General features: G+C 37.8%; 1 pseudogene; it reads left to right on the forward strand.

The window, feature by feature from the left end:
• Positions 1–309: 309 nt before the first annotated feature.
• Positions 310–410, forward strand: LOC128626227 (uncharacterized; annotated as a pseudogene).
• Positions 411–13872: the final 13462 nt, after the last annotated feature.

A 13872-nucleotide genomic window follows, 5' to 3' on the forward strand; every position in this document is an offset into this window, starting at 1 on the left:
GCTCTCCCTGGAATATAAAGGCCCAGATGCCTTAACTTGTCCCCAAGTGGTATTCTCTAGCAGTGCCCGAGGAGGTTGGCTGTTTTCCCAGGAACCAGGATGGGCCTTATCTGTAGTTTGTGGGGAAAAAAAGCTTTAACATACACATTATTACTAGATTTATAAATTTTTACCTTAAGCTAAAATTTTCCAGGTCTTAAGTCCCCTTAATCAAAAAGATTATGCACTCTTGGCTCTTTTGAATTCCAGAGTTTTTAGTTATATTACACTAGAATGTCTGGCCTACATGGATAAAAAAAAATTATTACAGTGCTCACTTCAGCAGCACATATATTAAAATTGGAACAATATAGAGATTAGCATGGTCTCTGCGCAAGAATGACACACAAATTCATGATTTCCATATTTTTTCAAGAGGAACACAAAGAGGCTAACTTCAAGGCCCATTATAATTAAAATGGCAAAATTCCAATACAAAGAGAGAATCTTAAAGGCAGTAAAGGAGAAAAAGAAAGTAACATACAAGGGAGCCCCGATAAGGTTAGCTGCTGACTTCTCAATGGAAACACTCCAAGCCAGAAGACAAATAGCAAGAAATGTCCCAAGCAATGAGAACCAGAGGCCTGTAATCAAGGCTACTTTACCCAGCAAAACTCTAAATCAAGATAGAAGGCCAAATAAAGAGCTTCCAAGACAAAAGAAGTCTAAAAGCATAAACCTCCACAAAACCAGCTCTGCAACAAATACTAAAAGGACTGCTTTAAGGAAAGAAAAGAAAAGAGAGAGACAGAGAGGAACAAAGGTACAAAAATGGCAATGAATAAGTACCTATCAATAGCGACCAGAGGGGAGAGGGAAGGGAATTTAAGGGGAAAAATGGGGAGGGATTTTGAAGAACAAGTATGAAAGACACAGGGATGAGGTCTGTGGGGGGGGGGATGGGAGGGAGGTGGGGAGACGGGGTGGAGGGGGGGTTGGGATGGGAGAAATTGACAAAAAAAACTGTACTTGAAAAATAACTAAATAAAATTTTTTAATGTAAAAAAATACAGAGAGAAATAAATTGAACACGTTTAATAATAATAATAATAATAATAATAATAATAATAACCTTAAACATGAATGGATTAAATGCCCCAATCAAAAGACATAGAATAGGCCCTGGCTGGTGTAGCTCAGTGGATTGAGCACGGGCCTGCGAACCAGACAATCGCGGTTCGATTCCCAGTCAGGGCACATGCCAGGGTTGCAGGCAGGTTCCCTGCAGGCCAGTTCCCAGCAGGGGACGCACGAAAGGCAACCATAGATTGATGTTTCTCTCCCTCTCTCCTTCCCTTCCCCTCTAAAGATAAATAAATAAAATCTTAAAAAAAAAAGACATAGAATAGCTGAATGGATAAGAAAGCATGACCCACACATATGCTGCCTATTAGAGACCCTACTCAGGACAAAAGAACTACACAGACTGAAAGTGAAAGTGAAAGGCTGGGAAAAAAATTTCCAAGCAAATGGACAGGGGAAAAAAAACTGGGGTAGCAATACTCATATCAGACAAAATAGACTTCAAAAAAAGGACCATAAAGACAGACCCAGAAGGTCACTTCATAATACTCAAGGGAAGAATCCACCAAGAAGACATAAACATTTTAAATATATATGTACACAACATAGTAGCAAACAAATATATAAAAAAAATCTTAGAGGACTTCAAGAAAGATATTGACAGTAACATAATTATAGATGTGGATTTTAACACTGCACTGTCAAAAATGGACAGATCTTCCAAACAAAATATCCCCAAAGATATTGTGGCATTGAACAACATCCTAGATGAAATGGACTTAACTGATATATATATAGAGAGCCCTTCATCCCAAAGAAGCTAAATACACATTCTTTTCAAATGCACATGAAACACTTTCAAGGGCAGACCACATGATAGGACACAAAACAAGCCTCAACAAATTTAAGAAAATTGAAATTATACCAAGCATTTTCTCTGACCACAGGAACTGAAACTGGAAACCATCCCCAAGGGAAAAAACCCAAACGACTCAAAATTATGGACATTGAATAGCATGCTATTCACAATGTCCATATAACACTGCTTAATGTGGACAATGTTTAATAGCATTGTCCATAGCATGCTATTAAACAATGAATGGGTCAGGAATGAAATTAGGGAAGAAATAAAAAAGTTTCTGGAAACAAATGAAAAGGAACTAAAGGCAACCCAAAACTTATGGGACACAGCAAAGGCAATCCTGAGAAGGAAGTTCATAGCAATACAGGCCTACCTAAAGAAGATAGAAACATTTCAAACAAACAACCTAACCCTACAAGAACTCAAGAAACAACAACAAAGACAATCCAGAGTAAGTAGAAGGAAGGAAATAACCAGGATCAGAGAAGAATTAACTGACATAGAGACTGAAAGCACAATTCTAAGGATCAATAAATCCAGGAGCTGGTTTTTTGAAAAGATAAAAAAAATCAACAAGCTTTTAAGTAGGCTCATCAAGAAAAGAAGAGAGAGGACACAAATAAACACAATCAGAAATGAAAGAGGAGAGATTACAACTGATACCACAGAAATACAAAGGATCGTAAGAAATTACTATGAAGAACTGTATGCCAAGAAACTTGAAAACCTAGGTGAAATGGACAAAATTCTAGAAAAAATACCATCTTCCAAAACTCAATGAACAAGAAGCAGAAAGTCTGAACAGATCAATAACAGCAGATGAAATTGAAGCAGTAATCAAAAAACTCCCAGCACACAAAAGCCCTGGACCAGATGGTTTCACAGGAGAAGTCTACAAAGCATTTAAGGAAGAGCTAACCCCTATCCTTCACAGACTATTCCAAAAAATTCAAAATGATAAAAGACTCCCAAAGTTTTTATGAAGCCAGCATCATCCTAATTCCAAAACCAGATAGAGACACAACAAAGAAAGAAAACTTCAGGCCAATATTGCTGATGAACATAGACACTAAAATCCTGAACAAAATATTGGCAAACCACATCCAACAATACATTAAAAAAATCATACACTGTGACTATGTGGGATTCATCGCAGGGATGCAAGAATGGCAAAATATTAACAATCAGTAAATGTAATACATCACATAAACAAAAGCAAAGACAAAAATCACACAATCATATCAATAGATGTGGAAAACGCATTGGATAAGTTACAGCACCCATTTATGATAAAAACACTCAGCAAAGTAGGAATAGAGGGAGTATTCTTCAACATAATAAATGCCATATATGAGAGACCTACAGCCAACATCATACTCAATAGGCAAAAACTAAAAGCTTTTCCACTAAGATCAGGAACAAGACAAGGTTGTCCACTTTCACCACTTCTATTCAATATAGTTTTGGAACTTTTAGCCACAGTGATCAGACAAGAAAAGGAAATAAAAGGAATCCAAATCAGAAAGAAAGAAACAAAACTGTCATTGTTTGCAGTCCACATAATAGTGTACATGGAAAACCCTATAAACTCCATCCAAAAACTCCTCGACCTAATAAATGAATTTGGCATAACAGCAGAATATGAAGTCAATATCCAGAAATCAAAGGCATTTTTGTATACCAACAATGAAACAGCAGAAGCAGAAATCAAGAAAAAAGTCCCATTTGATACAGCATCAACAAAAATAAAATTCCTAGGAATAAATCTACCAAGGAGGTAAAAGTCCTGTGCTCAGAAAACCACACAACACTGAAGAAACAAATCAAGGAAGACACAAACAAATGAAAACATATACCGTGTTCATGGATCAGAAGAATTAACATCATCAAAATATCCATACTACCCAAAGCAATACACAGATTCAATGCAATACCTATTAAAGTACCAATGGCATATTTCACAGACATAGAACAGACCCTTCAAATTTTATGTGGAACCATAAACGACCCCAAATAGCAGCTGAAATTTGGAGAAAGAAGAGCAAAGTAGGAGGGATCACAATACCTGATACCAAACTGTACTACAAGGCCACTGAAATTAAAACAGCCTGGTACTGGCATAAAAACAGACACACGGACCAGTGGAATAGAACAGAGAGCCCGGAAATAAACCGAAGTCTCTATGGCCAATTAATATTTGACAAAGGGGGGGGCAACATAAAATGGAGTAAAAATAGCCTGTTCAACAAATGGTGTTAGGAGAACTGGACAGCTACGTGCAAAAAAAAAGAAAAAAAAGAAAGAAACTCGAGCAAAAACTTACACCATACACCAAAATAAATTCAAGGTTGATAAAAGACTTAAATATATGCCCTAACATCATTAAAGTCCCAGAGGAGAACACAGGCAGGAAAAGTTCAGATATTTCATGCAGCAACATTTTTACAGATATGTTTCCTAGAGCAAGGGACATAAAGGAAAGAATAAACAAATGGGGACTTCCGCCAAGATGGAGGCATAGGTGGAGACGCGGTGCCTTCTCACACAACCAAGTTTAGAGACAACTAAATATTAGCAACAGAAAACACAGCCAGAACACAGAAAATTGAACTTTTCGGAAGTCTGTTAACAACAAATTCTTCAGCCTGACTGGTAAGGGGCGAAACCACCAGCTGGTGGAGCGGGGTTGCACAGGAAAACCTGGTCAGACAGACTCAGGTGCACAGAATCCAGGCACAGGTTTGGACCTAGAGAGAGACCCACCGAGCAACCGAGGGGAAACAGCGAGGGAGGAGGGCTGCAGGTTGACTGTGGTTGCGCATTTGTGCGTGGATAGACAAGCGAGGGAGTGGGCGATTGGACCGGGACCCAGGGGGTCCCCACAGCAAGTGGCAGCGGTGGGCGCCGCCATTTCCCCCGCTCTGACCCCACCTCCACATACAGCATCATAACCCAGCAACTCTGAGTGGCCTGACCCTGGGGAACCACCTAAGACTCTGCTCCTCACCCAGCGGCGCTAAAGAGCAGAGGGGTCCGCCATTTCCCCGCTCTGACCCCGCCCCCACATACAGAGTCACAACCCAGCAACCTGGGAGTCCAAGGTTCAGCTCCTCACATTTAAAGGGCACGAACAGACCAAAAATGGCTCAAGAAGATCTCAAAGCCCCAGAGCCTATAAATCTAAGCCATGAAGAAATAGCAAAACTCTCAGATGCACAGTTTAAAACACTGGTGATCAGGATCCTCACAGAACTGGTTGATTATAGCCACAAATTAGACAAACATATGAAGGCAAAACTAATTGAAATGAATGGAATTGCACAGGAAACCAATGGTGATGAAAAGGAAACTGGGACTCAAATCAATGGAGTGGACCAGAAGGAAGAAAATAATGGCCAAACAGAAAAGAGTGAAGAAACAAGAATTCAAAAAATGAGGAGAGTCTTAGGAACCTCCAGGATATCTTTAAACGCTCCAACATCCGAATTATAGGGGTACCAGAAAGGGGAAAGGAACAGCCACCAGTGGAAAACTTATTTGAACAAATAATAAAGGAGAATTTCCCCAATCTGGCAAAGGAAATAGACTTCCAGGAAATCCAGGAAGCTCAAAGAGTCCCAAAGAAGTTGGACCCAAGAAGAAACACACCAAGGCACATCATCATTACATTAGCCAAGATTAAAATGAAGAAGAGAATCCTAGAAGCAGCAAGAGATAAGGGGACAGTCACCTACAAAGGAGTTCCCATCAGACTGTCAGTGGATTTCTCAAAAGAGACCTTACAGGCAAGAAGGGGCTGGAAAGAGGTATTCCAAGTCATGAAATCTAAAGACCTACAACCAAGATTGCTCTATCCAGCAAAACTTTCATTTAGAATGGAAGGACAGATAAAGTGCTTCTCAGATAAGATCAAATTCAAGGAGTTCATCATCACCAAGCCCTTATTATATGAAATGTTAAAGGGACTTACCTAAGAAAAAGAAGTTAAAAAAACATGAACAGTGAAAGGACAGCAAACTCACAGTTATTAACAACCACACCTAAAACAAAAGCAAACTAAAAGGACAGCTATATCAGGAGTGGAAACATAGAAATGAAGATCTCAAGGAGGGTTAGCTACAGGGTAGTGGGAGGAGAAGGGGGGAGAAGGTACAGAAAATAAGTAGCATAGACAATAGATAGAAAATAGATGGGGGGCAAGAATAGTATGGGAAATACAGAATCTAAAGAACTTGAGACACATGGTCATAAACTAAAGGGGGGTAATGGGGACGGGGAGGTAGGGTGGAGGGGAATGAAGGGGGGAATAAAACAACTGTAATGGCATAATCAATAAAAAATAAATAAATTTAAAAAAAGAATAAACAAAGGGATATCATCAAAATTAAAAGCTTCTGCCCCAGCTAAAGAAAACAGTATTAAAATAAAAAGAGAACAAACTATATGGAAAAAAATTTGCCAATAATACCTCAGACAAGGGTTTAATCTCCAAAATATACAAAGAACTTACACAACTCCACTCTAGTATTACAAGCAAACCAATAAAAAATTTGGCAGAGGACTTGAATAGACACTTCTCCAAGGAGGACATACAGAGGATCCAGAGACACATGAAAAGATGCTCTGTATCGCTACCTATTAGAGAGATGCAAATTAAAACCACAATGAGATACCCCTTCACACCAGTCAGAATGGCCATCATAAACAAAGCAACAAAGAACAAATGTTGGAGAGGTCATGGGGAAAAGGGGACCCTAGTTCACTGTTGGTGGGATTGCAATCTGGTACAACCACTATGGAAAACAGTATGTAATTTTCTCAGAAAACAAAAAATGGGACAGCCTTTTGACCCAGCAATTCCACTGCTAGGATTATATCCTAAGAACCCTGTAACACCAATCCAAAAGAACCTATGCTCCGCAATGTTCATAGCAGTGCAATTTACAATAGCCAAGTGTTGGAAGCAACGTAGGTGCCCATCAGTAAATGAACAGATCAAAAAACTATGGTGCATTTACAGAAAGGAATTCTATGCAGCAGAAAGAAATAAGGAGCTCCTACCTTTTGCAACAACATGGATGGAACTGGAAAGCATTATGCTACGTGAAGTAAGCCAGGCAGTGAAAGACATATACCATATGATCTCACCTTTAATAGGAACGTAAACACCAAAACAAACAAACAAGCAAAATATAACCAAAGACACTGAAATAGAGAACAGGCTAACATTGACCAGAGGCGAGAGGGGAGGGAATTTCAGGGGGATAGGGGGTTTACAGAAACAAGTATAAAGGACACATGGAGAAAAACTAGAGGGGGTGGAAATGGTTCAGAGGTGGGGAGGACTGTCGGGAGGCAGTCGCTGGGCTGAGACTAAAATATAGAAACCTATACTTTAACAACAATTAAAATAAAATTTTTAAAAAGATAGAATTTTCTCCTTGTCTGATAGTCCCTTCTTCAATTTTTGTTTTTCTCATTGCCTTTATTGAAGCATGTCCTTTAACAGCTTCTGTTACTTTGTTCTTGTTTATCAAGATCATAGCTGTGGTGTACTGGGACATGTCTGACTGGAGAACAATAACCATCACTTGTTTTCCACCTTTGTAGTCCTTAATCAGTTTTAATCTCATTTCCAGAACAATCATTTGATGTGGCCACTTAGCAGTGGATTTTTGTATGTTCAGGGGTCATGACAAACAAAACGATAGGAGATTAAATCGAGTGCAAGAGACAATGATGCCATCAAGAGATGCAGTAAACCGGAAATGTATGAAACTGCTGGCAGCATGACACAACATACTGTTTCACAACAAACTATTTTTTAAATATTTAATTTATTTATTTTTAGAGAGAAGGGAGGGAGGGAGAAAGAGGAGAGAAACATTCATGTATGATTGGTTGACTCTCACAAGCCCCCAGCTGGGGATCTGCCCCTTAATCTAGGCATGTGCCCTGACTGGGAATTGAACCAGCGACCCTTTGTTTCACAGGTCAGCACTCAATCCACTGAGCCACATCAGGCAGGACAACCAACTATTTTTATAAGTATAAAGATTATACTCTAAAATATCTATTAAAAAGTATAGTAGGGGGGAGTTTGGCAAGATGGTGGGTAGGTGGACACTAACCTCACCCACTCACAAGAATGCATGAAATATACACCTATATTTAGAGCAAATTCACCTGATAGACTATGAGACAATTAAGCAACACTCGCACAACAAATAAGAGAGAGTGCCTCCATGGAATAGGTAGGGGCATCATGACAGCTCTCTAGGAGCTGAGGAAACACTCCAACCCTGAAGGAACTTGTGAGTGCCATTGTTTACATTTCCTCTGAAACTGTACAGCTAGCAGGAATTCTATCCAGGTTCTCTGACTGATCTGCAGGGCAATGTAGCATGTCTGCAGCCACCCCTACTGGAGATAGATGCACCAGAAACAGGATGCTATAGCTTGCATACAAGGAGCCCCTTCATTCAAAGATGGATCCAGCAGGTATGGCAGGATACTGCTTCCTGCTCCCACTGGCCTGAGCACACAAGGGACTCCCCAGCCTAAAGAGATTGCAGAACCAATGGAACATTACAGTACCTTCCTTCTGGGCTGCCAACTCCAGAGAAAGTCCAGAGATAATGGGGTGCTACTGATAATGGGGTGCTGAGTGATCTATTTTTAGATCACTCTGAATAACTATTCTCAAAAAGTCAACAAATAACTTGTGTTGGTGAGGATATGGAGAAATGGGAACACTTGTGCACTGTTAATGGGACTGAAAACTGATGCAGCCCTTATAAAAAACAGAATAGAGGTTCCTGGAGAAACAAAAACAAAAACAAAGTATATTATTTGACCCAGCAATTCCGCTTCTGGTGTTTATCTAAGGAAAATAAGAAAACTAATTTGAAGAGATATATGCACCCCTGTATTCATCTCAGCATTATTTACAATAGTCAAGATAGGGAAGCAACTCTAGTGTCTATCAATTAATTAATGGATAAAGAACAAGTGGTATATACTCGTATATACAATTGGATATTACACAGCAACAAAGAAATAAAAATCTTGCTGTTTGCAACAAGATGGATGGGTCTAGGGTATTATGTTAAGTGAAATATGTCAGGTAGAAAAAGACAAATACTATATGGTTTCACTTACATATGGAATCTAAAAGCGAAACAAAACAAATACATTCTCATAGAAACAGAATCCAAAGGGATATTTACTAGAAGGGAGCAAGTTGGAGGATAGGTGAAAATGGGCAGGGGAATATGGTCAACAATAGTGTAATAAGGTTACACAGTGACATATGATTACTAGAATTGATGGGGTGATCAAATCACACTGTAAGGTACAAAAATGTTGAATCACTACATTGTATACCAGAAACTTATATAACCAGTATTATTATATACCAACTATACTTAAATAAAAATAAGTTTTAACAAGGATGAGATAGTAAATACCCAAACCAGTACATAGTAATTTATTATAATTATCAGGTATTACATACTGTATTATTATGTATTATATGCTATACTTTTATATGATGGGCAGCACAACACTCTAGTTTACAGTAGCATTAACACAAGCACATGAGTAATGCATTGTGCTACAATGTTAAAAAGACTATGACATCACTAGGTGATGAAGATTGTTTAGCTACATCATAATCTTTTCTAAACACATTTTATTTATTATTTTTAGATGGAGAAGAAGGGAGGGAGAAAGAGTGTATGAGAAACATTGATATGTGAAACATCAAACAGAGACCTGGCCTGCAACCAAAGCATGTGCCCTGACTAGAAATCAAACCAGCAAGCTTTTGGTTTGGGGGACAAGGCCCAATCCACTTAGTCACACCAGTCAGGGTGATCCTTTGCAATCTTATGAGACCATTGTCATATATGCAATCCATTATTGGCCAAAAGCTTATTATGTGGTGCACAACTGTACTTAGGAAACTCTAAGGGTTTTAGGAGCTCTTTGCCAGAAGAAGGGATGGAGACCAAATATAGGTTTTTTATTATAAATTATGATATCACCAGTTGTTTCTACCTTTTCTAATTGTAAATAATGCTGAAAAGAACAGTGGCATAAAAATATGAGTCCCTACTTTCAACTTCTTTAGGTATACAACTAGGAATGGAATTGCTTAATTATAAAGTAATTCTATGTTCAGCTTTGTAAGGAACCACCAAATTGCTTTCAACAGCACTTATACCATTTTGCACTCCTATCAACAATTTACCAGGATTCCAATTTCTCCACATTTCTGCCAACGTATTTAATTTCATTAAAAAGTTATAGCCATCTGCCCTGGCTGGTGTAGCTCAGTGGATTGAGCACGGGCCTGTGAACCAGACAATCGCAGTTCGATTCCCAGTCAGTGCACATGCCGGGGTTGTAGGCTGGTTCCCTGCAGGCCAGTTCCCAGCAGGGGACCCATGAAAGGCAACCATACATTGTTTCTCTCCCTTTTTTCTTCCCTTCCCCTCTAAAGATAAATAAATAAATAAAAATAAAATCTTTTAAAAAAATTATAGCCATCCTAGAAGGTGTAAAGTGGTATCTCACTGTGAGTTTGATATGCATTTCTCTAATTGCTACCTTTCAGTTTTATCTAAATGTACAGGATTATATACATATACATACATATACATATACATATACATATATACATGTATATGTGTGTGTGTGTGTATATATATATATATATATATATATATATATATATATATAATGTTGAGTCCACTTGATCTAATGCATTGTTCACTTCCACAATATCTTTGTTGATATTTTGTCTGGAAGATTTATCCATTTTCAACAGTGGGGCATTAAAATCTCCTAGTATAAGTGTTTTGCTGTCTATATCTTTCCTGAAGTCATCCAAGATTTTCCTTATATATTTGGGTGCTCCTACGTTGGGTATATATATGTTTATAATATTTAAGTCTTCTTGATGGATTTTTTCCTTGAGGATTATGAAGTGTCCTCCTGGGTTTCTTTTTATAGCCTTTGCTTTGAAGTCTATTTTCTCAGATATAAGTATTTCTATCCTGGCTTTTTTTCCTGTCCATTTGCTTGGTATATTTTTTTCTCCAACCCTTCACTTTCAGTCTGTTCGTATGTGGGTCTCCTGTTGGCACCATATGTATGGGTCATGTTTTCTTACCCATTCAACTCCCCTATATCTTTTGAGTGGAGCATCTAATCCATTTACATTTAAGGTTGTTATTGATAGGTACTTATTCATTGACATTATTCTCTCTTTGTACCTTTGTTCCTCTCTCTCTCTTTCACTGTTTTTCTTCCTCTTCTTAAAGCAATACCTTTAGCATATCTTACAATGATGGTTTGATGGAAGTGTATTACTTCAGTCTTCTATTCTTTGGGAAGCTCCTTGTTTAATCTTCCATTTTAATTGACAGCCTTGCTGGATAGAGTAGTCTTGGTTGCAGGTCTTTGTTTTTCATTACTTGGAATATTGTGTGCCATTTCTTTGTGACTTATAATGTTTCAGGTGAGGAGTTAGCTGCTAGGCTTTTTGAGATTCCCTTGTATGTAACTTCTTGATTCTCCCTTGCTGCCTTTAAGATTCTCTGTTTTTGAATGTTGCCATTTTAATTATGATGTACCTTTCAGTAGGTCTTTGGGTTCCTCTTGAGTGGGACTGTCTGCGTTTCCTGGATTTGTGTGACTTCTCTCTTCAAATTAGAGAAGTTTTCCATCATTACTTTTTCAAACAGTTTTCCTATCCTTTGCTCCTCTTCTTCTCCTTCTGGTATCCCTATGATATGGATATTATTACATTTCATGTTGTCCTACATTTCCCTTAACCACTTTATGTTATTTTTTAGTCTTTTCTCTTTTTACTGCTCTTTTTGGGAGTTTCTTCTATTTTGTCCTCCAGCTCACTGATTTGATTTTCAGCTTCATTGATCCTGCTTTTGATTCATTGTATTATGTTCTTCAATTCAGAAATTGTATTTTTCATTTCCTCTTAGTCCTTTTTTATTGCTTCTATGTCCATTTTTATGTTGATATACTTTGCAGTAAGTTCCTCGTTGCTTCCCTGTAGTTTTTTGCAATTCACACTGAGCCCATTGAGCTTACTTATAACCAGTGTTTTGAACTCAATATCTGATAGTTGACTTGCCTCTATTTCATTTAGCATTCTTTCTGAGGATTCCTCCTTTCCTTTTAATTGGGGATTGTTTATTTGTCCACCAATTATTTGTCAAACTCTTCTTGTTTGCGTCTGCATCTTAAATTTATCTATCTTTACTGCCTGACTTTGTGGTGTGAACTTCTATGGTAGGAGATTTGTGAGATTCAGTGGTGCAGTCTCCTTGATCATGTGAACTTGATGCTCTTGGGATGCCCTTTATGCCTTTTGTGCTGTTCTCTGGATATAATTAGGTTTTTATTGTTGTTTGGTCTTTATTGGTGGGTTCTTCTCTGCTGCTGGTTGACTGAGGGTCACTTCACCACTATATCTTGTGTGCTTTTGTGCAGGTGCTGCCAGGAAAAAAACCCACAAAGCCCAGGGTATAAACACACATCTTCAAAAATATCTACTTCCCACAATCCCACTATCAACAATAAATGAACCAGTATTAATATGGGTGTAAAGATATTAGGACTATTATAAGAAAGGATAGGGGATATGAGATGACTTACTGAAAGACAAATGATTCTGAGAGGGTAGAAGGAGGAGCACCAATAAAAGTTGAGAGTTGGAGCATTGGAAAGAAAGAAAGAAAGTAAAATTTATATCATGGATATAAAAGGGAATGAAGAATATGGAATGGGGTATGAGAAGAAAAGCATATAGTATTAGGTTTAAACAGTATTAAAATAATACAAAATAAAATAAAGTGAGAGAGAAAAAAAGGAGGAAAATTGTAAATAATTAATGAAAATGTAGGAGCCAATTTTGAGGGAAAGCTCCACCACAGTGCTATCAACAACAAATAAGTTAAAACTAATATAGATGGTATGGGAATGAGAGAGAAAAAAGAAACAAAGAAAAGTCTAAGATGTTTAGAGAAATGGGAAATGATTTTGAAATGATAGAGGGGGAGGGAATACTAAGAGTGAGGAACAAAAACCAGGCTAAGTGAGGGAAAAATTAAAATTTTGGATTTAAGAAAAAAAGAAAAATTAAAAAGCAGGATAAAAGAAAAATAGAAGAAAGACAAAAACAGGCTAAGATGGCAAAATTAAAATTTTAGATGAAAAAAGAATAGAAGGGACCAATAAAATTTGATATTTGAAATACAGAATTAGTGAAGTTCTAGAGATAAAATTGAAAAATCAATGCAACAATAACTACCCTATCCACAACCAACTAACAAAGTGTATTAAACGTGGATAGACAACATGGGTACTTTAAGAGCAGGGAAAAAGTATTTGAGATGACCCTTGACAAGAAAATTGGTTTTGTGTGTCTGGAGTGAGGAAAAATGATAAGAAACAAGTTGTATCAAGAGAGAAAACAAAATTTGAAATGAAAATAAAGCAAGGAAAGAGAAAGGTAAAATGGGCTAGGAGGAGAGAGGGGAAAATATGTGAATTGAAATACACTATAGTATAAAATCTAGTGACTTAATATATACAAAGTTGCTGGACAAGAAATGAATGTTAAAAATCTATGCAGGAAAATAAATATCACAAATCACGGAGACTGCTTGGCTTTCATTTTGGTAGCCTCTTGTGTTTACCACTGTTTTTTTTTTCCTCCTGACTCTACCTCTGGTGATGTCAGATGTTGACCTTGTCTGACCTTAGGAAGCCTATTCCATACTTCCATGGATCTGCTGTCCCTGACTGTCTCCTTCAGTTGTTAATCTGGTCACTGTGAACTTATCAGTCAGGTTTAAGTAGCATAGGGGAGGGCAGAATCCCTCCTTGGGTGGAGGCTATTATTTTCCCTCAGACTG

This window comes from Artibeus jamaicensis, unplaced genomic scaffold (assembly GCF_021234435.1).
Source record: "Artibeus jamaicensis isolate MK-2021 breed Jamaican fruit bat unplaced genomic scaffold, CSHL_Jam_final scaffold_461, whole genome shotgun sequence".
NCBI lineage: Eukaryota > Metazoa > Chordata > Mammalia > Chiroptera > Phyllostomidae > Artibeus > Artibeus jamaicensis.